General features: G+C 36.9%; 1 protein-coding gene across 2 annotated transcripts in view; it reads right to left on the bottom strand.

Moving 5' to 3' along the window:
- LOC131691337 (MOXD1 homolog 2-like) overlaps positions 1-25,817 on the bottom strand; it is a 611,999-nt gene that overhangs the window by 571,764 nt on the left and 14,418 nt on the right. The window lies entirely within an intron of this gene.

The following is a 25,817-nucleotide window of genomic DNA, read 5'->3' as shown; positions in this document are numbered from 1 at the left end:
TTTGGCTTCCGCAAAGGCAAAGGGACTAATGATTTTCTTGCGTTGCTCTCTATAGAAATTCAATTGGCCTATGCTAACAAAGAGCAGATGGGGTCAGATAGATAGGGCACTTTTGATTCAGGTTCCATTAACCCATTCATGCCCATGTTGTTTGTGGACAACAACGTTTTTAAGCAGCTATAACTTTGGGTTTAGGCAAGAATTGCTCCCAAAACAAGTAAAGCTAATAGTTGTGACTATTACCTTAGATGTGAGCACTAAAAATTACAAATATTAGCTCTAAAACTGGAGTTATTACAATTAGCTTGATTAGATTCCGATGGAGCAGTGATGCCAGGGACAGTTAATATTGACATCGAAAAAGGAAATTTTAATATATCTTCGTTATTTTGCAATATTATTGAAAACCTACCCATAGACCGTCATCGACTACATTTTCCACGTAATTGCACTATTGTAGAAATTCTAGGGAAATTGTATTAAGCATTGGAAGGTTAAACTTGCGCAGCTTCTAGCACTGCGATGAAAGTACCTGTTTTTATGGAAAAAAGTTTTTCACGTTTCTTGATCCCATCATTTTCAAGGAAAAATAGGTTTGGACTCCTGTATGCACAAGAAAAAAGTTGGGCGCGATAGGCTTAACATTCTTTCTGGGAAGCTGCACCAACATGGTCTTTCACCTATTTTGAACAACTTCCTGCAAAACTTGTTGTCCGAAAAATACATGCATTTTTCGCATTCAATGAATTTTTCAATATCTCTCGTGAGAAGACGCTAGAAAGTTTACAAACATAACCGTGAAAATGCGTGATAGTAGCTTAGTGAAGTTGAGCTAAAAACTGTATAAAATATCAATAAACATGTCGTCACGATATTTGGCGCATTTACCAGCCACAAATCCATTGAAGTAATTTTGGATACGTTTATGAACTGCGTACTCCTATGTGCAACGGTCAAATGGTATAAAAGTCAATGTGGTATCATGATGCATGATACCATGTTTGTGGTATATTACACGTCTTCCATAAGTATAGGTGCGTAACACTTGTAACCGAATATTTTTACATTCGTCCCACTGTGCACCGGTCGCTACAACGCTGTTTTATGTCGTGAATTTCTCATACCGGGAACCGCGCTGCTGCTAGGTCTGATCCGAGCCGAAGAGAGCCGCTCCGATGACAAGCGGGACGGAGGCTGCTAATTGATGAAAAAATATTTCAAATTTTGATGCCTTTCAGCGAACTCTGCTCTGCTGTTTTGAGTGTTTACTAATGGCGGGAGCCATTTTTTTGTTCTGTTCTAGGAAGCTCTGGCCAAAAACAAAAGGTACAACTGGTCGGTAAATGGAATTTTTGACTTAGCTTGATGTGAATTTCGTGTCATCCCACGTCGGCATCACGGGGATGGGATTGAGAATGGATAACAGAGTTCAAGTTGAATTTAGAAAAAGTATTTGCTTGTTTCAATTGTGAAAGTGTTGTTGGTTGGACTTTGCCCACTGACGTTGGATTAGTTTGGAAGTTGTTGCCTCTAGAAACTATTCAAGAAAGAAGGAAATGTGTATTAGGAATACCAGAAGCGCGCATTTTCGTTCAATTGGCATGGTACCAACACTGTTCAATGAAAATCTGTTCGTTTCGTAGTGTAATTGTACTTTCTGAACACAAGTTCAAAAAGTTTATGGAAAATAATAGCGCCATATTAAAATATCCATAATTTGTTTACTGTATACTGTCGTACAAAAACAGTTAGTTTAAGGACCTTCAAATAAACTATTTTGTCTCTAAATGACTCATCTGTAATGCTAGATTAGAAATGTCAACGATGCTTCAGTGGATGAAATAGATAATTGCCTCATTTTCATTCCTTTTTTCACAAAAACACAAGAAACTAATTGCAAAAGCGAATTACCCAAGTGACGAACGGTAAACGCGAATCTAATTTCCGAATAAAAGCAACAATTTTCCGCTACCATACACAAAATAATTAGACGACGCAGTCAGTGAATCCCCAAATTAAATAATTCTATAACTTCTCAAATCTCTCCCCACAGCTTAGCGCCACCCGACCCAGACGGTAGAAAGTCCCCAGCGAGCAAATTGCGTCCCACTCCGGCGACGTGCAATGAAAACAACCGGTCATCACCATTCAGGCTGACATTGCTGCATCACTCAAAAACAGAAGCCAAGTCAACGTGAACCGTGAAGATAAAGAGACAGAGAGTGCTTTCTGTTTTCCGATGTCAGCCCACAAACCCCCGGCAACAGCCAAGCAACTCAGCAACTGCACGGTTGACGATGGAAATAAAGCATCATCACCGCCACCGCCGCCAAACGAAAAGCTTTTCCACCAAACGCACATCTACCTACTCACAGTCTGACCGGCCGGCAGCTGCTGCGGTGTAGAGAGCGAAGAAGCAGTGATCCTGTGCCTGTGCGCCATCAAAATGCAAAAAGCATGCAGCCTCCGCTCTATACCTCGCCGTGGCTTTTCCGGGGTAGCTTCCCGTAAGCCACGGTCAGACTCCCAACAAGGCAGCTCCAACCAGCGGGCAACTGACCCACGCGACGCAACGGTCGGTAGGAAGCGGGCATGCTAGACAAGCAGCCAGACGACGGACTCTGCTGAACGACGTCGAACGGATGCGGTCATTCTGCGGGATACTGTGAGGCTGCTCGTGACTAGGCCGTGTCCGGTGGGTTGTTCTCTAGGCCAAGTGACAACGAGACGAAATTATTATTATTAGGTTTACTAGGGAACTACACACACATACGGAAGGAATGGGCTGGGTTTGTTTTTTTGGTTCTATTTAGTCGCTCATTTTGAGCAATTATTTTAAATCATTTGAAGTTTGTAGAAGAAATTATACTAACTCGTCCGGTATCAAAGATTACAATTCAAAATTGCTTGATTTGCACGGCTTTACGAGGATTAACATTTCAGTGATTTTGATCCAGATTTATTCGCCGGTACTTCATCCATCCCACGGTGCCTTTTACACTTAATTACTCTGATTCATGCCACTTTAACACACACTTTGGCACACGACGGTGATGATTAAATTATTTCACACCCGCTGCCACCGATAGGTTCACGATGTCAGCAGTCCACCAGAGAGGCCCAGCCATAATTCATCGCTGGAACGAGGCGCACTGTTTTCGGAAACATAATCCAATTAAGTCCGCCGAAAAATTACAATTTCAAATCCCACCACAAACGCCACTCCAAATGAGACGAACGGCCGGCCTGACGGAAGAAACCTCGATAAGCTTGTAGTCTCCGGAGCCATTGAAATTTAATACTTAACTTTTATTACTTGTTAGTTTTTCCTCCAGCTTAGCGATCCGTTTTCCCACAGATCTGTCGTAGTTAGACTAGCGTAAAGCGTAATTTTCATTTAAAGCTTATTTTTTTGCGCTTCTATTTTCTAACCGGCAGTCGTCATAGGCCACGCCTTTCCTCAGTTCCGTAGCAATAATGGCCAACGAACGACAGAGCAACAGCGGTAACTAAAATAGGAATAAAAAAATGTGCACATTCAGACACAAAGCAACACCAGGGGAAAACAAAAGACCCGAAAAGGTGCCTTAATTTTTCGATCGCTGAAAACTGATACCCCCGACTCATGGCGCCTCTGACTGCTGGCGGAGCGGGACGGCAGCACCCAATGTTGCGCTCCACCGAAAATAAAACACATTAAAATGTTAATTACTTTAGTCGTTTGTTTTTAAACACATTTATTTAATGAAAGCAACAAACCATTTCCTCTCAGGGGTCTTGAAGCGCGTCACTTTTTTTCTCCCTTTTCTTTTATTCCGGTTCTTTTTATTTCTTGTTTTGTTGGGAGCCATTTTTTCTAGTTCGATGTTGGCTCCAGCCGTGGGGAGTGCTGCAAAAATGCTGCGTTTCCAGTGTAAATGACATCCAACGTTCTGAAAGCGTGCGCCTGCCAGTCTGTCCGTTCGTCCGGTGGGAATTAGTCTCCGGAACCACAAAGCTGACACCACAACGCGCAAAACAAAACGAACGCCTTCTGTTTCCCTTCTCGGAGCGTCAACGGCAACAGCAAGAAAGAAAACACCGGAAATAGCCGGGAACCGAGCAGATAAGCGAAACCCAACCCAAAATGGCTGATATGGATGATTTTGATGATCCCGTTGGTGGAGAATTTTTATTCCGGACGTCTCAGGGCAAATGGCATAAAAAAGAGCTGACGACCGACGTTCTTTAATTCCAAATTTTATGCTGAGTGATAGCGAGAGAAATTTTGATCGTAATTTCTTCTCAGACCAGTGCGAACCGAGTTTACTGTTTTTGTGCTGATGGTTAGCGCTTGAAGCGGAAAGAACGCACCCGGATTTCACCCACAGATGGTAAGCATTATCCGTGTCTTGTCTTGGTGATGAAGGATGCTTCCTTCGTGAACATAAATGTTGGCTTGTACCCAGGAAATGTAAGAGCTCATAAATTAAAGCGAAGCTTCGAGGGTTTCGAGTTTTAATGTGTTGTAGGGTTTTCTCTACATCGAATTCAACATAGCTCTGCGGTTTGTAAAAGACTTTGCAAATCACCTGAAGTTAAAATCAGGAACGATGACGCGATGCCATAGGCGCGGTTATGCGGTTATATTTCAAATACTTAAATTTTACTGACATTAAACAAATGGCTTCATTTTTACGCATAAAAAAATTTATCTATGATAGAAACTAACTGCCGATAAACGTTATGGCGTGAATTTGATACAAAATAATTGCAATTTTCGTGCCACTTAACGTGATTTTAGTATCGCATTTAGGCCAAAATATAGAATCAAGAATGAAGAATCAAGAATCAAGAATCAAGAATCAAGCATCAAGAATCAAGAATCAAGAATCAAGAATTAAGAATCAAGAATCAAGAATCAAGAATCAAGAATCAAGAATTAAGAATTAAGAATTAAGAATTAAGAATTAAGAATTAAGAATCAAGAATCAAGAATCAAGAATCAAGAATCAAGAATCAAGAATCAAGAATCAAGAATCAAGAATCAAGAATCAAGAATCAAGAATCAAGAATCAAGAATCAAGAATCAAGAATCAAGAATCAAGAATCAAGAATCAAGAATCAAGAATCAAGAATCAAGAATCAAGAATCAAGAATCAAGAATCAAGAATCAAGAAACAAGAATCAAGAATCAAGAATCAAGAATCAAGAATCAAGAATCAAGAACCAAGAATCAAGAATCAAGAATCAAGAATCAAGAATCAAGAATCAAGAATCAAGAATCAAGAATCAAGAATCAAGAATCAAGAATCAAGAATCAAGAATCAAGAATCAAGAATCAAGAATCAAGAATCAAGAATCAAGAATCAAGAATCAAGAATCAAGAATCAAGAATCAAGAATCAAGAATCAAGAATCAAGAATCAAGAATCAAGAATCAAGAATCAAGAATCAAGAATCAAGAATCAAGAATCAAGAATCAAGAATCAAGAATCAAGAATCAAGAATCAAGAATCAAGAATCAAGAATCAAGAATCAAGAATCAAGAATCAAGAATCAAGAAACAAGAATCAAGAATCAAGAATCAAGAATCAAGAACCAAGAATCAAGAATCAAGAATCAAGAATCAAGAATCAAGAATCAAGAATCAAGAATCAAGAATCAAGAATCAAGAATCAAGAATCAAGAATCAAGAATCAAGAATCAAGAATCAAGAATCAAGAATCAAGAATCAGGAATCAAGAATCAAGAATCAAGAATCAAGAATCAAGAATCAAGAATCAAGAATCAAGAATCAAGAATCAAGAATCAAGAATCAAGAATCAAGAATCAAGAATCAAGAATCAAGAATCAAGAATCAAGAATCAAGAATCAAGAATCAAGAATCAAGAATCAAGAATCAAGAATCAAGAATCAAGAATCAAGAATCAAGAATCAAGAATCAAGAATCAAGAATCAAGAATCAAGAATCAAGAATCAAGAATCAAGAATCAAGAATCAAGAATCAAGAATCAAGAATCAAGAATCAAGAATCAAGAATCAAGAATCAAGAATCAAGAATCAAGAATCAAGAATCAAGAATCAAGAATCAAGAATCAAGAATCAAGAATCAAGAATCAAGAATCAAGAATCAAGAATCAAGAATCAAGAATCAAGAATCAAGAATCAAGAATCAAGAATCAAGAATCAAGAATCAAGAATCAAGAATCAAGAATCAAGAATCAAGAATCAAGAATCAAGAATCAAGAATCAAGAATCAAGAATCAAGAATCAAGAATCAAGAATCAAGAATCAAGAATCAAGAATCAAGAATCAAGAATCAAGAATCAAGAATCAAGAATCAAGAATCAAGAATCAAGAATCAAGAATCAAGAATCAAGAATCAAGAATCAAGAATCAAGAATCAAGTATCAAGAATCAAGAATCAAGAATCAAGAATCAAGAATCAAGAATCAAGAATCAAGAATCAAGAATCAAGAATCAAGAATCAAGAATCAAGAATCAAGAATCAAGAATCAAGAATCAAGAATCAAGAATCAAGAATCAAGAATCAAGAATCAAGAATCAAGAATCAAGAATCAAGAATCAAGAATCAAGAATCAAGAATCAAGAATCAAGAATCAAGAATCAAGAATCAAGAATCAAGAATCAAGAATCAAGAATCAAGAATCAAGAATCAAGAATCAAGAATCAAGAATCAAGAATCAAGAATCAAGAATCAAGAATCAAGAATCAAGAATCAAAAATCAAGAATCAAGAATCAAGAATCAAAAATTTTCGAATTTTCGAATTTTCGAATTTTCGAATTTTCGAATTTTCGAATTTTCGAATTTTCGAATTTTCGAATTTTCGAATTTTCGAATTTTCGAATTTTCGAATTTTCGAATTTTCGAATTTTCGAATTTTCGAATTTTCGAATTTTCGAATTTTCGAATTTTCGAATTTTCGAATTTTCAAATTTTCGAATTTTCGAATTTTCGAATTTTCGAATTTTCGAATTTTCGAATTTCCGAATTCTCGAATTTTCGAATTTTCGAATTTTCGAATTTTCGAATTTTCGAATTTTCGAATTTTCGAATTTTCGAATTTTCGAATTTTCGAATTTTCGAATTTTCGAATTTTCGAATTTTCGAATTTTCGAATTTTCGAATTTTCGAATTTTCGAATTTTCGAATTTTCGAATTTTCGAATTTTCGAATTTTCGAATTTTCGAATTTTCGAATTTTCGAATTTTCGAATTTTCGAATTTTCGAATTTTCGAATTTTCGAATTTTCGAATTTTCGAATTTTCGAATTTTCGAATTTTCGAATTTTCGAATTTTCGAATTTTCGAATTTTCGAATTTTCGAATTTTCGAATTTTCGAATTTTCGAATTTTCGAATTTTCGAATTTTCGAATTTTCGAATTTTCGAATTTTCGAATTTTCGAATTTTCGAATTTTCGAATTTTCGAATTTTCGAATTTTCGAATTTTCGAATTTTCGAATTTTCGAATTTTCGAATTTTCGAATTTTCGAATTTTCGAATTTTCGAATTTTCGAATTTTCGAATTTTCGAATTTTCGAATTTTCGAATTTTCGAATTTTCGAATTTTCGAATTTTCGAATTTTCGAATTTTCGAATTTTCGAATTTTCGAATTTTCGAATTTTCGAATTTTCGAATTTTCGAATTTTCGAATTTTCGAATTTTCGAATTTTCGAATTCTTGAATTTTCGAATTTTCGAATTTTCGAATTTTCGAATTTTCGAATTTTCGAATTTTCGAATTTTCGAATTTTCGAATTTTCGAATTTTCGAATTTTCGAATTTTCGAATTTTCGAATTTACGAATTTTCGAATTTTCGAATTTTCGAATTTTCGAATATTCGAATTTTCGAATTTTCGAATTTTCGAATTTTTGAATTTTTGAATTTTTGAATTTTCGAATTTTCGAATTTTCGAATTTTCGAATTTTCGAATTTTCGAATTTTCGAATTTTTGAATTTTCGAATTTTCGAATTTTCGAATTTTCGAATTTTCGAATTTTCGAATTTTCGAATTTTCGAATTTTCGAATTTTCGAATTTTCGAATTTCCGAATTTTCGAATTTTCGAATTTTCGAATTTCCGAATTTTCGAATTTTCGAATTTTCGAATTTTCGAATTTTCGAATTTTCGAATTTTCGAATTTTCGAATTTTCGAATTTTCGAATTTTCGAATTTTCGAATTTTCGAATTTTCGAATTTTCGAATTTTCGAATTTAGAAATTTTCGAATTTTCGAATTTTCGAATTTTTGAAATTCGAAATTCTAAATATGAAAAATTGAAATTTGAAATTGGCAATTTTCCAATTTTTCCAATTTTTCCAATTTTTCCAATTTTTCCAATTTTTCCAATTTTTCCAATTTTTCCAATTTTTCCAATTTTTCCAATTTTTCCAATTTTTCCAATTTTTCAAATTTTTACAATCTACGAACCCAGATGCGCTGGAGCTTCTTTAGGATCCCGGAGACTTCAGGCCAACAAACGAAAAAATGAACAACAACTTGCAGTTTCATAATCGAGAGTGCATTGTTTCAAAAAAATAACCATTGTCTTTATTCGCGTCGTCGCGAGTTGGTTTACCGCGGTTTATACTTATAGAACTTACAGAAGTCGCGTATATTCAGCTTCACCACTTGCGCTACACAGAACTAATATGAACGCAACACATTAGAATAAGTATAAAGTAACGTTTTACAGAACAACCCAAAATACGTTGTTGAAAGTGACGACGTTGTAATTATGATTCTCGTGTATATAGAATATGATTAAGCTGCGTACTTGCCCCTAAGTTTACAAAAATTACGCACATAAAGTTGTTTAATTTGTGGCACCTGTTAAGACCATAATGACAAAGGCAAAAGCAGCGTCCAGCACTCTCAAAACAACATCCAGTCCCGTTAGCGAGAAAGCTGTTGACGAGTTTACGCTTGCTAATAAGGAAGAACATTTGATTGCGACCACCACTACGGCTTTATCGATGATGCTACAAGAGAGAAGTGAATGATTCTCATGATGTCGTAGGCGAGCAAACAGATGTTTCCCCACCACGCGCAAAGTGTCTCCACGCATAATAGTAAGTTGCGTCAATGGTTTTGTTAACCATATTCTAATATTTGTCTAGAAAAAAGTGCACGGTATTACTTTGAACAATATACTCCCTCACTGAGAGTTTCAGCAATAAAATTTGTCCTATGATTTTTTTTTCAAGCAAGCATCCTCCAAATACCGCCGATTCTTTTCAATCCGACTTTAGTTGTAAACTCCGCTAAGAACCAAAATATATTGCATATATTTAATTATTCGGCGGTATGTTGTTACACATATACGAAACACATTTTCCGCGATTCTGAAATAGAGCTACAATCGAATCTCCCACCCCAAATTACTCCACTGTGCCGTTTATTTAATATCAACGAATGATGTTTTGTTCAGATTGGCATCCGGTATAAACAAACCATGTAGCCATGTTTTGGAGTAGTTTTTTATTCATGGAGCTTAAATTGATTACTTCCTAAAAACAAACACTTTTTTCGTGCGGTGAGGTGCGGGAATGAAGTTTCTGTTTATTCTAAATATATAACTATAGAAACGAGCTCATGTTCTTCCGCCGGCCTTAATGACACAACCGAGACCATCGTTATATTGTTTCCAGCGATAAACTAAATATACAATCAATTTGAGGGTCAAATTTTTCACTGACTTAGAGATATTTTTTTGTCTTTTCCTTTGGCAGCCTGCGCTCAAGGTTTCTTGAACACGTGCCAAGTTTCTTACAATGTACGTACGTACAGATTGCTCTCCCTCCAATCAGCTATCTATATTTTTCAAGTACAATTATAACCAACTGGCACACAGGCTGCATTTAACAACCCCTTTTTTCCCCGGGCGCACATCGAGTCCAATTCTCGTTGACCTACATATCCCGGATCCCGTCTGATGCAGCGCGCACATCTCACGCTCCGGTTATGCGCGCTATATTTCTGCGATGGTCTGTCACAAATGAATGTGTGGAATAGAACTATGTAGGTAGGTACACTACACATACGTTGCATCCAGACGGGTTGCTTTGCTTGGCTGGCAGCGCTAGACCGAGAGTTTGTTAATGGTATCACTTGAAATGATCATTCCGTCGACCTCCGTCGTACCTACATCGTGTGTGTAGGTAGGTGCTAGACTCCTTGGCAGCTCTGTTGGCCGTGTTGCTTCTCGGTTGATGAATTGATGCATCTGCTACGGATGCGTCTTAATAATTAATATCTTGTGTTCGAGTGGTGCCAACAGCGAAGGAGGATCCACATTCGCATAATTTCAATAGAGTGCTGCTGCTTCTGCGGCTGGTAAATAGTTGGGAATTATTGCGCGGTCGCCGGTGTGTTTGCTCTTTGAATCACACATGGACTGGCATATCTGTAGCAAGTGCTAGCAGCTCCCTTATTTATGACTGCCGTTAAATAAACTAATTTCACCGTTAAGTCTGGTCTTGTCCGCTTCGAGGAAGATATTTGGGTGTGAAATGCTCTTGTTAGATCTGTCTGGCTCGCTAGATTGATAGGGGGCAGACCGGGAACATGTCGTTGAAACAATTGGACTATTTATTTTCGATAATTTTTCAGCTGGTCATCCCGTTTCGGATCGGAGCGCGTCGTTTCAATGGAACGGAGCTAATGGGAGTTGTTTGGCTACGGCGGATCATTAATAACACAGCTACTCTACCCACAGTCGGGCGGGTCGAGTTTCACTTGTTTTTTTTTATTTATTTTCGGTAGAGGGAAACGAATCCGAGACGAATCGGATTCGGAGGCGGAAACATTGCTCGTAACTTGAGACAATAACTTGTCGTGTTTAATTATTATCGGTTGTTGTTTGTCCATTAAGTAAGGAAGAGCCACGTGGCGCGAATCGAAATTACATACAAATGAAGGCACAGTAATGAACAGATTTTATGTTTCATTTGGATATTTGACGCCGAAATGTGATGTGCTCTTTTCTGGTGATTGAATAATGTTCGACACCCAGCACTTTGTGTTGGTTAATTAATTTTATTCGAAGTGTGGTTCTACCGGTGGAAAAGATTTTGTAATCCAGAAATAGATGATTCTTACTAAGTAGCGCCTGAAAACGTTTCTTTCAAGTTGAATACCTCTTCGGTTTGACTAAAAGATATTCGAATACAACACAATACAATTCTGGAAGATAATTTGTTACTATCCATCTTATTTGGGAATGAAAATTTTGAAGTTCACTTCAAATCGAAAAAGTTAATTTTCCAGTAGCACCCAGCTAAATGAAATATGAGTTGTTTCTTCATATAATTGCGAAAAAAAAATCTATCGAATATTTCCCCCCGTCTACTAGGTTGATGGGTATTGCAAACATTAATTTTAAAGAACCTCTGACAATTGCCTTAAGGTGGTTATTGCATTACGCCTCGACAGTCGACTCGATCGAGAGCGAGGGGGCTTCTGGGCTTTTTTTATGTTTTGTATTTTTCATACTCTGCGCCAGCCCAAACCAACGATAACCGTTAAAGAAATATAAAAGTAGATACTCATTTGTGCTAGTGTCGCAATAATTTAAGTTTTTAGTTCTAGTGTACAATTGCTATGTGCAAGTTGTATGTCTATTTGTGTGTGTTTGTTTAAGTATTTGTGACAGCTAGGTCAAGGAATTTATGCAGAACTGGCGTATATGATAGAATAGTGGGTAATTTATAGCCTTGCTCGCATTTGTTTCCTTCCTAGGATTCGTTAGTTACTTCTTTTCGGTGTTCAATTCGAGCAATTGATTCGATTCACTGGGGATGGATGAATTAAGGTACGATTAATTTACCGGCGCACGTCAATCATCCATTCTCGGTTAGCATTGTGTATGTGTGTGTGTTAACCATTCTAGTCTCCACTGGCTGGCCGCGGTTTACAGAAAAATACACACTCAATTCGGCTCGGCAATTTCCTAACAGCTGTGTAGTCAGCAAATTTAGAAACTGCATCTCAGTAAAGTGAGATTTGGTAGCGGATTTTCGGTGAAATATTTTCCGAGTATCAGCTATGGAACGTCACTTTTAAAAATTGTTTTCTGAGATCTCAGATGTTGAGATTTCGGCATTAAGTATGTATGCTTCCATGTATTTTTTCATTCAAAAAATTTAATTCCAGGATTTGGTTAGGTGTTAGCTCGATTAATTTCCGATGACCCATTTCGTATACAGGGCAAACCGTGTTCCGAACCCATCGTTACATCAACCAGCCCCGCCTTAATATAATGTTTGCCTCAAATGGATTTAAACATTATAAAAAGATTTTCGATACCTTACAGAAGGCACGACATCGACGCGTATTTATTGTATTTATTTGATTTTTATATACGAACATGTTATATGGGGTGGAACTTGTTAATCGCTGTTATTATTTCTTTTATCTTATCTTCCTCAAGTGATTTCTGTGGTTATTTAATAATTTTGTTTCCTTAAACATTTGGTTTAGAGAGCTAGTACAATGGTTTTCTGTATTGGGAAGAGAGAACAGTTTGCTCGCGTATTTCTGCAATCATCATAAAACATTTTCAACCAAGTCAAACATGAAATAACAAATTCACAACATGGGTTTTTTAAAGGCCGTTCAACCAGTACAAACCTTTTAGAATTTGTTGATACTCGTTAAATGCTATGGATAAAGGAAATCATATAGAAGCTCTTTACACTGACTTCAGCAAAGCTTTCGATAAAGTGGACATTCCCATGTTAATTTTCAAACTTGAAAAATTGGAAATCGAGATGAGACTCCTCAATTGGATTAAGTCGTATTTAACAGATCGCCAGCAAATAGTAAAATTCTATGAGATGAAATCTGATATAATTAAAGTTACTTCAGGGGTTCCTCAAGGTTCACACTTAGGACCTCTTATTTTCATTTTATATGTCAACGACATCTCTCTTATTTAAAAAAAACATTAAAATTCTCATATATGCGGATGATATGAAGCTATTTTTAGAAATTAGAAACAGTAATGAATATAATGTTTTTCACTATGAAACACAAATCTTTTATATATGGTGTTGTAAATATTTACTGGAATTAAATGTTAAAAACGTGTTTAATCCACCTAACAGTGTGATGAGACATTTCTTATAACTCTTATCACTCTTCGGCTATTATATCGTTTGAGAGCATTTAGAACTTGATGCTTCGCGATGTTTTTTATAACACATACTACATGGGATAGTGGCAGGACTCAGAGAATCGCTCAAATCAGCATAGGACAACATCAGTGCTAGAAATCTCAAACCAAATCAATGGGAAAGCGAAAAAATGGCTCATAAAATAGACATACCAACGAATTATTGTTAATGCTCTGTTAATAAAATATCTATATTGTGGTGGGAAAACTGAATTTTCCTAAAGGGGTTATATATTGTACTGAAACAAAAAAAACGAATTTTTTTTTGAATCGATTTGAATTTTATATTTTACTCAAATTTTCAACGCGACTGAGAACTAAGAAATCAACGCTTTTTCTTGAAAAGGGCGATACTAGCAGTGATACCATTCAAAGAAAATCAACAGTGAATATTTCCAGACTTGGTTTTATTTCCTATTTAAGAACTATTGTGTTTTTTGACATCCTAGATCGCATGATTCAGTGATCGAAACCCAAAACTTCGTAAAGTATTTGAAATTATTAAATTAAAATTTGTTGTCCCATCTATCAGCATTGAAGTATCGCCCTTACGTTTTTTTTACAATAACTACCGTTTTATACCACCGATTTCGTCCGGGTTTTTTCAATAGAGATCATTGTTACTATTTACAGCTGGTATCATTTTGATAATCCCAAAAAATACGAAAATAACAGTTTCGCCTCTAAACTGCTAGCAAAAAAAGTATCGCCCTGTTTGTTTGCATGGAGCGTGGAGGGCGAAACTTTAAATAAACAAACAAAAATACAGTTTCGCCCGTTGTATTTTTTGCTGTAGTTTAAGAAAGCAATATCGTAGAATCAAAATTTTTAGGTTAATTTGTTGCGTTTCAAAGCCCTCATTCGCATGTAAGAAAAAAGCCCTATATTTACATTTGTAAGTATCGCCCTTTTCACAAAAAAGCGTTGAAATGAAATCGCAGCTCCTGATATCACGCTATCTCTGAAGTGCATGCGTGCATAGTTTCAAATTTTACTTCGACATCGACTTTTTTAAAGGTGACTTCCCAGTAGTATTCTTGATTTGAATTATTATCGCTAATCCTAATGCCAAAGAACAAATAAAAACCTCACGAAAACGAACCGTTTGGGAAAATCATCATCATTACTGGAACTTTCATTTTCACGAAACTTTTCGATAACCTTCCGTCACTTGCGTTAATGCACTGGGTGCACAGTAGGGTGACAGGAAAAAATGACCCCTATCGGCCCACCTCTGCGTCGATTCCTAGTCCCACCAAGAGTACTTGCACCAAATTTGAAGCAAATCGGACAAGTCTAACTACCGGACCAACGGGCCTGAAGTTTGTATGGGAATTTTCAACAATTTACATGGAGAAAACCCACCAGCACGCATTTTCGCCGCTAGGTGGCACTTTATGTATCGTATTATCACTGTAAGTGAAAATAAGAAGGATAATTGAATTGTCTACAACTTAGTCGAAGACTGCAAGTAAATCCGACTTTGTTAAAATAAGTTATTAAACTTTTAACGAAGTGATGTCTGAGTCAGTTTTGCATGGGGCCTAATAGTGCATGGTTGTGTATCAGTACTCGATTCACACGAACTAAACATTTTTGTGAAATAATCGTTAGGTTTAGCTCAATGGTATGTTCAGAAGAATTATAGTAAATAATACGAGTCATGCTTTGATTAGAAAATTTTAGTTCCACCTGTTACCGCATAGAGGGCGCCAACACAAACTTTTCAACGGAGAGAGATAGAAATTTGGTGTCTTCTACAAAGTTATAGAACAGGCATTTTTCAGTATTTCTTCTGAACATCTTGATACTCTATCTCTCTTCTATGAAAAGTTTGTAGTGGCGCCCTCTATGCGGTCACAGGTGGAACTAAAATTTTCTAACCAAAACATAACTCGTATTATTTACTATAATTCTTGTAAACATACTATTCGGCTAAATCTAACCATTATTTCACAAAAATATATAGTTCGCGGGACTCGAGTACTGATACACAACCATGCACTGCTAGGCCCCATGCAAAACTGACTCAGACATCACTTCGTTAAAAGTTTAATAACTTATTTTAACATAGACGGATTTACTAGCAGTCTTCGACAAAGTTGTGGATAATTAAAATATCTTTCTTATTTTCACTTACAGTGATAATACGATGTATACAGTGCCACCTAGCGGCGAAAATACGAGCTAGTGAGTTTTCTCCATGTAAATTGTTGAAAAATTCAATATAAACTTCAGGCACGTTGGTCCGGTAGTTAGACTTGTCCGATTTGCTTCAAATTTGGTGCAAGTACTCCTGGTGGGACTAGGAATCGACTCAGGGGTGGGCGGATTGAGTTTTCAAAAATTCATCATTTTTCTGGGCAGTCTAGTGCACAGTGCTCTAAAAATCTAGCGAAATCGTCTTAGGGCACCAGCGGGTCTGTAAAGAATACTTAAAATTAATTTCTATTCCATAATTTTCAGTTCAGCAATTCGAGAGATCGTGCTCACCGCAAGCCATGAGAAATAGACTACGTTGTGAAGCGATGGTCACTATTTATTAAAAAATCACGGTTAAATAAAAAATAAAACTATTAAAAAATTTCAAATAGTTTATAATTTTCACAAACTTATTAGGAAAAATTGTTTAATAAGCTTTCGTAATATTGTGTAGGAAGAAAGCTTAAAATTTGAAAAGAAATCTGAGGATTATGATTGATTACAGAACTCTAGAATTTTCTATTGGAATGTTTTCAGGCAGGAATTTGATATTGATGCTATTAGACAACTGTGAAATCAAGACCAATAGATCAGTTACATATCAGGACCCCATTCCGACAATTTATCAAAAGTCCTCATGATGTTTACAACAACAGGTTATCAATCTACGGATCAGATAATGTTATTGTAATATTGAATTAAATCAGTTTGCATCAATAAATTTTCAACTCCAATCCAATATTTTTTTTTGTGTGGTGGGGGGGCAGTATGGTGTTAAACCCCAAAACCTTCTCTTGGCTGCGCCGTTGCTTGGAGTTATTTATTTCGCTTTTCATTTTCCGAAAAGTTTCAGATCGATCCGATGGTCATAAGTTAGAAAAATTGCAGTCAGAAGGTTCGCACAAATGAACATTTTTGTACTGATAAGTTATCAAGTTCCTTCCAGACAACTTGGAAGTGTTTGGTGATTATTTCTAGCGGTTGTAGATAGTAAAATGAAATACAAAATTCGTTTTATCGAAATAATGTTTAACTTATTTCAATGGATTATTACTATATTGAACAATAAATAGGCGACGAAGAATAATCCACAAACAACAAGCCATAACTTTTAAAGTATTCAAAATAGATATTTGAAGTCTTCGGTAAAGTTATTCGCAAAAGTAAGAGCTACAAATTTGCTGAAGGCATCATTTCGTTATAATCACTTCCAAGAAAATTTGAGAAAATATCTCACTCATAGGGGGATTAATCAGCAAAAGCACAATACCAAAAAAAAGGGCATATTACCTCCATTAAATTCTCCGAAGATACTATTGATCTAAAATAAGCCGTATTGGCATTAATAATAGATTACATGTTTTTGGTCATATTTCTGGCAATGGGAAATGATAAAAATCTTTCGTCCGCATTTAATGTTAAATATCTCTTTTGATAATAGTCCGATTTCAACAATCTATAGCTTTTTCGAAAGGTATTCATTAAAGCTGTCTAAAAACATATAAATTGTTAATCTATATTGTCAATTCCGGCAGATAATTCAAAAAAACTGCAAAAAACGCCATTTTTACGCATTCAAACATTCATATCTTAAAAACTAAACATTAGAATCAAAAACAAATTAATAGCGTTCATACTGTTTTTTAGTTCTTTCATTTAAAATTGGTTTGGATAAGATCGGTTCAGCCATTGCTGAGAAACACGAATGAGAATTTGTCCGTTACATACACACACACAGACACACACACACACAGACATTGTCCCAAATCGTCGAGCTGAGTCGATTGGCATAAGACTCGGCCCTCCGGACCTCGGAAAAAATCTTGAAAGTTTGAGCGAATTCTATACATTTCTTTTATAAGAAATGTAAAAATGTAATCTCATAACTTTTAGCAGAAAATAAATCACGACCTCCATGTCAATTACATTAGGTAATCAAACCGCTCAGAAATGCGATAAAATAAGAGATTTAGGAGTTATCTTACACAAAAAATTAAAATTTGTGGAACATTACAACACAATTGTTCATAGAGCTAGTAATATGCTTAATTTTATAAAACGCTTCGGATATCACTTTCAAGATCCTTACACAATTAAAATTCTTTATGTAGCATATGTTCGGTCTATTTCAGAATATTTTAGTATTGTTTGGTCACCATTCATAAAAAAACGAAGTGAGAATTGAGTCAATCCAAAAGCAGTTTCTATTATATGCATCCGGAAATCCGCGAACTTGTTCCCAGTCCATAAAAAGGGAAATACGCGAGACGTCAACAACTACCGCGGAATCACTTCATTGAGTGCCATTTCGAAGTTGTTCGAGCCGGTGATTATGGAACCTCTTCAGGCTCCCTGCAAGCAGTACCTAAGTGACAATCAACATGGCTTCACGTCTGGGTATTCGACTGCGACTACCCTGCTATGCGTAACATTCTACATAACAGAGGGTATGGAACGTCGTGCTCAAACCGATGCTATTTACATAAACCTGTCTGCCGCTTTTGACAAAGTGAATCATGATATAGCAATCGCTAAAATGGAGCGATATGGCATCAACAGTAGTTTTCTGCAACTATTTCGATCCTACATTACAGATCGAGAAATTGTGTCTGTCACATTTATTTCATCGTCAGGAGTACCCCGGGGAAGTCACTTGAGACCGTTGATGTTTATGCTTTACATCAACGACGTTCATCTAGTTCTGAAGACTCCACGCCTGTTCTGCGCAGACGATCTCAAGATGTTTTTACTCATCCGCTGTACTGAAGATTGCAGATTACTCCAACAAGAGCTTGAAACACGTGCGTATGTAAACCCGAAGAAGTGCTCGGTGATCTCATTCTCACGAAAAAAGACCCGATTTGTTTGAACTACCGCCTACTGGATACAGAAATTGAACGCGTTAGTAACGTAAAGGATTTAGGCGTGATATTAGATTCTCAACTTACGTGTAAACAGCACGTCCTCTATTCAGTTAGCAAAGCATCCCGAATGCTGGGATGTATCTTCAGGATAGCCAAAAATTTTACAGATATTTATTGTCTTAAAACGCTGTACTGCTCTTTGTCGCTGACAATTCTGGAGTCTGTGAAGTTTGGAACCCACACTATATTAACGGTGTTAAGATAATTGAGTTCGTGCAACGACGCTTTTGACGTTTTGCGCTTCGTAGACTGCCGTGGAGAGATTCTGTTCGTCTACCCAGTTACGAAAACCGGTGCCAGCTGATTCATTTGGCTTTGTTTGTTGCTGATATTTTACGAGGTCATCTGGATTGCCCTGCCATTTTGGAACAGATAAACATAAATGTCGCATCTAGAACAACGCGTAACAACCCTATGCTCCGATTACCATTTCGGCGCACTAATTATCGTATGCAAGGAGCCATCACTGACCTACAAAAGAACTTCTACCGGATCGCTTCAGTCCTCGACTATAATATGTCTCACCAAACTCAGCGCCTTCGATTTTCCAGAACCTCCAATGTAGCCGCTAACTTTAACTGATTCCTTTATTATATGTTGTAGCATTGTTTTTTTTTTCAGTACATTGTTATTAATTTTAAATACTTTTTGTAACTATTTGACTATTAGTAAAAAGTTTTGAATTAAGACACCATTGGGGCTTTGAAATGCCTGTTGATGTAAATAAGACAAATACAGCTATGTGTTCTTTTCTTCTTCTGTGCTACTTTTAATAGTTTGCTTTTCCTCTCCTCGCGTATACGAAAAATTATATCAATCAATTTATACGCTTCTACTTCATCTCTTTGCAACTTTATTTTTATTTATTAGGGCATATGATTTAACCTTTAGATTCATACTACCACTCACTAAGACAATCAATTGCACATTCTCTCATTGACACTCACAATCTCTGTCATTTCAAACGTACAAACGCTCGTGGCATTCGCGATAACACAAACCTAGTCACAAACGCAAACATGCAATTGCAATCATCCACACATACTTACGCCCGTGATCTCACCAACATTAACCGTTATGTGACCAACAACCAAAAAACACCTTTAACAAATTGAAATGCTGGCAGCGATGGCTTCCTTTAACCGATTTGGACACTTTTAGATGTTTTGGATTCAGGAACTCTTCCACTTTTTAATTTTGTAAAACTGAACCGGATGAATAATTCTGGTTCTTGGTAATCCGGCTTTTCCGGAGTAATGTTCCAGTACTAGGGTATGATTTGTAAATTTTAATAATGTCCTAGCAATATGAGTATCAAAACTCTTGAAATTGTCTCGAAAGTCTGTTATTTGTTGTTACGTGACCCTATGGTAGTTTAAAAATGGAATTGGAATGGAATGGCCACTCACGGCCCCACGGGAACCTGGTCCAGAATGTCCGTTCCAATGCCAAATCCCGAGATATAGCCTACTGATGCAATTCCAAGAATTTTGATACCCATATTGCTAGTATTTCATTGAAATTCACAAATTGTATTCGAGCACTGGAACATGCTACCGGAAATTCGGATTTCCAGGAACCGAATGGTGTAACTCGATTTATTTTTACCAAATCTAAAAGTGGATAAGTTCCCGAATCCAAAACACCAAAAAGTATCAAAATCGGTTGGAAATTACCTTAGTTATTGGCATTTCAGTTTTGTGGGTACCCGGGTACCCACGTCGGCCTGTTACGTAGTAAAATAAATCAGGAACCTCTCCTCACTTCCTTACTATATCAACAATATTATTAACCCAAAAGCTTGACTTAGTGAAGTTCTAAGATGTCACAATGTTTCAATTTCCAGCTATGGATAAAACATGGGAATTTCTTTAATTGAAACCTAAAAAGATACCCGGGTACCGCGTCGGACACATAACGGGTCAATCATCCAGGTAATTAAGTTATCGTCTTAGCACTTATAAATTTACAAATGCGGTCTCCAACATTAATCTACCACTCGCGCGATCATGAATCTGTCACTTCCGAAAATCCCCTACCCTCGGTCCCAGCAGCCTAAACTCATGCCTTCAGTTGGACCAGATGACGCTCATATTTACTGGACAACACGTTCATAACCGGAACTTTAATGATATGGGAGAACTTAATCTCTTCTAACATCTGAAGTGTACACTGAAAATTAAGTATCGGATTCACGATCCGCGGGATTATCCAACAACACACGCGAATATGCAAATGGACACGCAACATACAAACGCCCACTCGAGATACAAACGCCCAAGCAATCGAACTCATTAAATTACAAATGCTCGAGCGCTTCGCGATGATACGCAAACACGCAATTGCTATCATCCACTCCCAACTACGCTCAAGATTTCGCACAAAAACGACTCCAATGATTTAATGAAAGCTATAGCACTTATAATCTGATTCATTGGCGTAGCCAGAAATTTGGTTTGGACAGGGATCAGAACAATCATCCCAGGCTCACGCGACGAAAAAAAAAACGGACTACGCGTGGTGTTGACTGCGCTACACCGACCGACACGAGCCCCACATAGAAAACAACACACACCGACAGTGTACCAAATAAACCCTTGCCAAGGGATCGTTAGCGAATCTGAAGGTGACCCACCATGGGATGGCAAGCTGAACGAGCGACCAACGAAAGGAAAAGACAATTGGCAAAGCGAGTGCAGCGTGTTAGCAGACCGTCTCAAAATTATTTTCTTAAATCTAACTTAATTATTATACTACCTAGTGGATTAACTAAAACTTATATCTAAATTGTTACTACTTAGGTGAGAAATGATTTATTGAACTTAAATTACTTGAATTAAACCTACAACTTAAACCTAATAAAAAATTACAGCTAGGGTGTATACCAATCACGAGTATAGTCCGATTAGGTTAGTGATTAGTACGTACATAGTTCAAGGTGAGCTTTTTTTTTAAACCGCTATTAGTGCTGTGGATTAAATAATGACTCCGCATATTTCGAATACAACAGGATCATACATCGCACACGTTCAGGTGCTTATGACTGATTAGGAAAACCACTGTACTAGAGCTACGTCATACCTGCGGGTTAGGATACACTGTTGCCCGACAGCTAGAAACACTAAGCGTACGTGAAATTAATCTATACTTAACCTAAATCTTACATTTTTTACATATATACTAAGAATTTTATAATCCTAATAAAGGAATTCGAGGATTTATAAAACTTAATTGTTTCCTGTCGCTGTCGAGTAACACGTGGAAACTTGGAACATGGAACTGCAAGTCAATTGGCTTCCCTGGGTTCGAAGTTCACTGCATGAATTTTACTTAGCGGGACAGAAGATGTCGAAAAGCGGGCATCGAACGGTTAAATTCTACCAGAGCGACAGCACAACCAACAAGCTGAGAATCAGTTTTATAGTTCTGGGCAAGACGCGCCAACTCGTGATCAGAATGTGTGTAGGTGATTCAAGTGCCTTTTCTTCAACTATAGCAACATCAACTTGCACTACGAGAAACGACGAGAAAGATGCCTTTTGCACGTAGCTCGAATGCGACTACGTTCCAATCAACAGAAACTTCTTCTGTGACATCACAAATGTACGCACCTGCCGTAGCTATATATTATGCTATAAACCATGATATCCGCAATTACAAAATTAATTTTTTTCGTTGTTCCAAAGCACAAAAATTCTTGATTGTTGTACATTCAGAAACAAGCGGAGATCAAGAATTATTATAACCAATACTATAATTACTCAAGAAATAAAAGAACCGTCCTTACATAAAATACACGGAAGCAGAATGCTGGTGATAAGAACAAAATAGAAAACTGTCAGACCAATGTCAAAATGAATTAAAAAACCAATATCAGGTGAAATATAGAACAGTACTATCGGGTGGATGTTGGATCAAATTCGATAACTATCCAGCCCAGACCCGAACTCGCGCTCTTCCACATCATACTGCTTCAACATCTGGTAGTAAGCAGTTAAACTTTCGAAAAAGTTTCAGCTGTTGAACTTTCAAAATATCCCTATACGCTCTATTTTTAAATCAGGTTTGACGATCAGTTGAACCTGGGTTGAAGGTTATACGAGGGTGAAGAAATCGGCTCCATGTAAAGTTTTTGGTAATGTCCAACACAAAGCATATCTAAATTTCAATACTTCAAGAATAAATTTGTATAATTGTAGGAGTAGAAAATAAACCAGAGAAAACTGAAGAAAATATTCTTTTATTATATTTTCACCACACTCTCATCCTCTCTATTCAGTAGATACCTGATTGCGCGCCGGAGCAAAACATATTTCAACATTATTCAATTGTATCACGTCTAGCCCATTTTCAGCACTTAGCTATTTACTTGGTTGCACTTCAATTTTTTGTTTGTTTCTTTGCTACTTTTCCTTCTTGACTTCCGAACCATTTAAAAGTGTGTTGTAAAATTGCTAGCATCGATACTGGAATTTTTTTAGCCAACATCCGCTAAACTTAAAAGTGCAAAAGTTTTAAAATTAATCTCAGTTACACAATTTTTATTTCTTTCCAGTGTTGACCTGGTTACGGACCAACGATCGGTTAGATGACGAAAGATTTTGCCCGGATTCGATGAACAGGAACTGTCGAAAAAGGTTTTGGCTCGAAGTATTTTACTCGACGGTAAATGTGGAGTATGTGCAAATTGAATCAATTTATTCTGATTCCAACGTTACCTCTGTCGACTACTCACAGCTCCGAAATATTGACATTCCCGGAAAAACAGATGAACTCCAATGGGATTATCGAGCAAAAATGCACCAGACATACATTAAACAGTTCATTTATGCTCGAAAAGATATAAGGTACTGACTTTTGCCTTTGATTTCTTCGCACAGAAAATCAATGCTTTGGTGGGTGAATGAATTTACATTTATTCTGGAATTAATACAGGAATCTGAATGTATCGGCTCGTTCCCCATGTTATTCAAAGGTATGTGCCTTGCCATGTCGTCTCATTTCCTGATTGGAAGGGAAGGAAGATGAAAGAAAAAGGTTGGAAAATAATGGAGCGCTACTGGTTAAGCCTATAGCTCTACCGCAATTTGTGTTTCAGTTCCATGTAGGTTGATCTATGGAGAACCAAAAATCCTGATACGCAATCGCATTACTGCAGAGCAGTTGCGCTGAATAGTAGCCATGCGATAATTGAGTTTGCAATGTCCAATCAGTGCCTTCAATAGAATAACAGAATTGTTCCTGGAAAATGCAAGAAGTTCTTGGACATTTTTGGACTCACATCCGGCAGAAAAGTTTTCATTTGAACGCAAATCTGCAAGCTACAGCAATGCTTTGTAAATGCAACACAAGAGAAAATTTTTAAGGCGCCGATGGTTGAGTGGTAAGCGTGACCGCCACTCGTTCCAGTTGGTCTGGATTTAATCCCAGACGAGGTCGTTGAGATTTTTCTGAGGTTAAAAAATCTGTGGTTTCGTCTTCCTTCGGAAGGGAAGTCGCCTTGGATCCTCTAACTTTCGTTCTTGATTGATGAAACCATCCATGGCAAATGCTTTCACTTTAGTTAATCTTACGATGGTCTACGAATTTCACCTCTCGTGCCGTATCTAGTCCAGCTAGTGGCGTCGATAATGAAGAAATAGAATCCAACTTCTAAACTTACTAACAAATATCCTCCTCCCGTGATACTTGTGGAGTGCGCTGTAGTATATACGGCCTCTAACAAAAGCAAGTATCGGACTAATATTCCTTCCCTTTCCTTCTACGTTCGGACCTGGCCGGTGCCGGTATTGATCAAAAAACACTGCGTGTCGAAGAGACAATTGAGTATTTTACCTTCGTCAGACAAGCATCAACACAACTTTTTGAGTCCATCAATTCCGCATTCCACCAAGTTGTTCCTCTAGACGTACATCCCAGTTCGTAGATCTAGGATTACGATATGTGACGATATCTAGGGAGCCGGACAAATAATAAAAAATGAAGTACTTATGATCAAATAACGACGGTTTGAGCTCGTTAGGTACAAGCCAGTTTTCCAATTGACGTCTAATACAGTCAGAGCAAAGAGTCACATCTAACACCTCTTCCCAGCCATATTATTTAAATGTTGGGAAATATTCCATATAGCGTATAAACAGATTTGCACTGCTTAAATATTCCATCAATTCAGTCCCATCTCAAATTGATATCTGAGCTTCCCCAGATTATATGACAGGTATTTACATCACTGTAAATTATGAGTAAAAACCTTTTACATCACTGTAAATTTTGAGTAAAACCTTTTCGGCTACAGTATGATAGTACTATTTATAAGTACACATGCACGAAGCATTTCACGTGAATTTGCAATGCCAATTTTGTTGAGAGTTACGAGGACGAGGTAAAGTATTTTGCCAAAACAGAAGTTTCCTTTTCTTGGAAATAGGGTTCTTGAGACAAAGCCATGAAAGCTTTGCTCCTTGTAAAGGCGGAATTTAAAGTTGCTGTACGTTTATAATGAAGATTAATTTGTACTATTCTAATTATTGTCAATCAGTTCACTGTGCCTTTCCTCAGCAGCAACTGACAGTTTTTTTTTATTTTGACGTAGGTGCCAATACCTTATTTAAAACTTTTTTGTGAGCTTCAACGGGGAAAACAGTTCGAAATAGTGATTTAAACGGAAGCGCGAAAAAAATACCCCATAGGCAGGATTCTGACCTACAACTCTTGGGACTCTGGCCCGATGAACTAACCCTTTTGCTATCCCTGGGCTATGATGAAAGAACACATCACTATCGCATGGCTGACCAACGTCGGGACTAGGCAAGGAACAAAAATCGACAGTCTGCTTTAGACCTGTCTCCCATCGAAGACCGATGGGCAATGGACTAATAATAAATATGACACTAGACGATAACAAAAACTGCAGCGACTAGACTTTCAACCATTCGGTTCAATTCAATTTTCCTGATCGATTCGCCTTCGTTAAATTCGATACAACACAACTCTGTTGACTTTCAATGGCTTTATGCGCCCCTCAATAGATAGACTTGAGATCAACATGCATTGTTACATTTATCACCAATGTTTGAGATAACCTTAAATATGGATATTGAAACTTTGCCGATGAGCCGAACTATTAAGTTTCAATTCGTTGGAGTCTGACGCTAATGTGATTTTATGGAAGAAACTTGTCTGCATATATTATAATGATATAATTAGTATTATTCATATATGTACAAAATTTTAGCCCTGGAGATGAAAGGTGATAGCTCTATTGTACACCAAACGACCTATTTCAGGAATGCTTGTTCACACACGAACATTCTGTAGTCGCCTTCATCTGCAATAAGTCCCGCGCGAATACATCCACGTAACTGTCATAGTTGTGCTATGAGAAAATTGTAAGAATAAATCAAATCGGCTCAACTCTAGGCCTAACTATTCAATATTAATTCTTCAAAAGGGCTAATGAGATTTTTGTAAACAAACTTATTTCGCTCATTATTACGCTGCCGAGTTGAAT

The sequence above is a fragment of the Topomyia yanbarensis genome, chromosome 3, assembly GCF_030247195.1.
Source record: "Topomyia yanbarensis strain Yona2022 chromosome 3, ASM3024719v1, whole genome shotgun sequence".
Taxonomy (NCBI): domain Eukaryota; kingdom Metazoa; phylum Arthropoda; class Insecta; order Diptera; family Culicidae; genus Topomyia; species Topomyia yanbarensis.
Note: the sequence above shows the minus strand (reverse complement) of the source record. Positions and strands in the feature narration are given on the sequence as shown.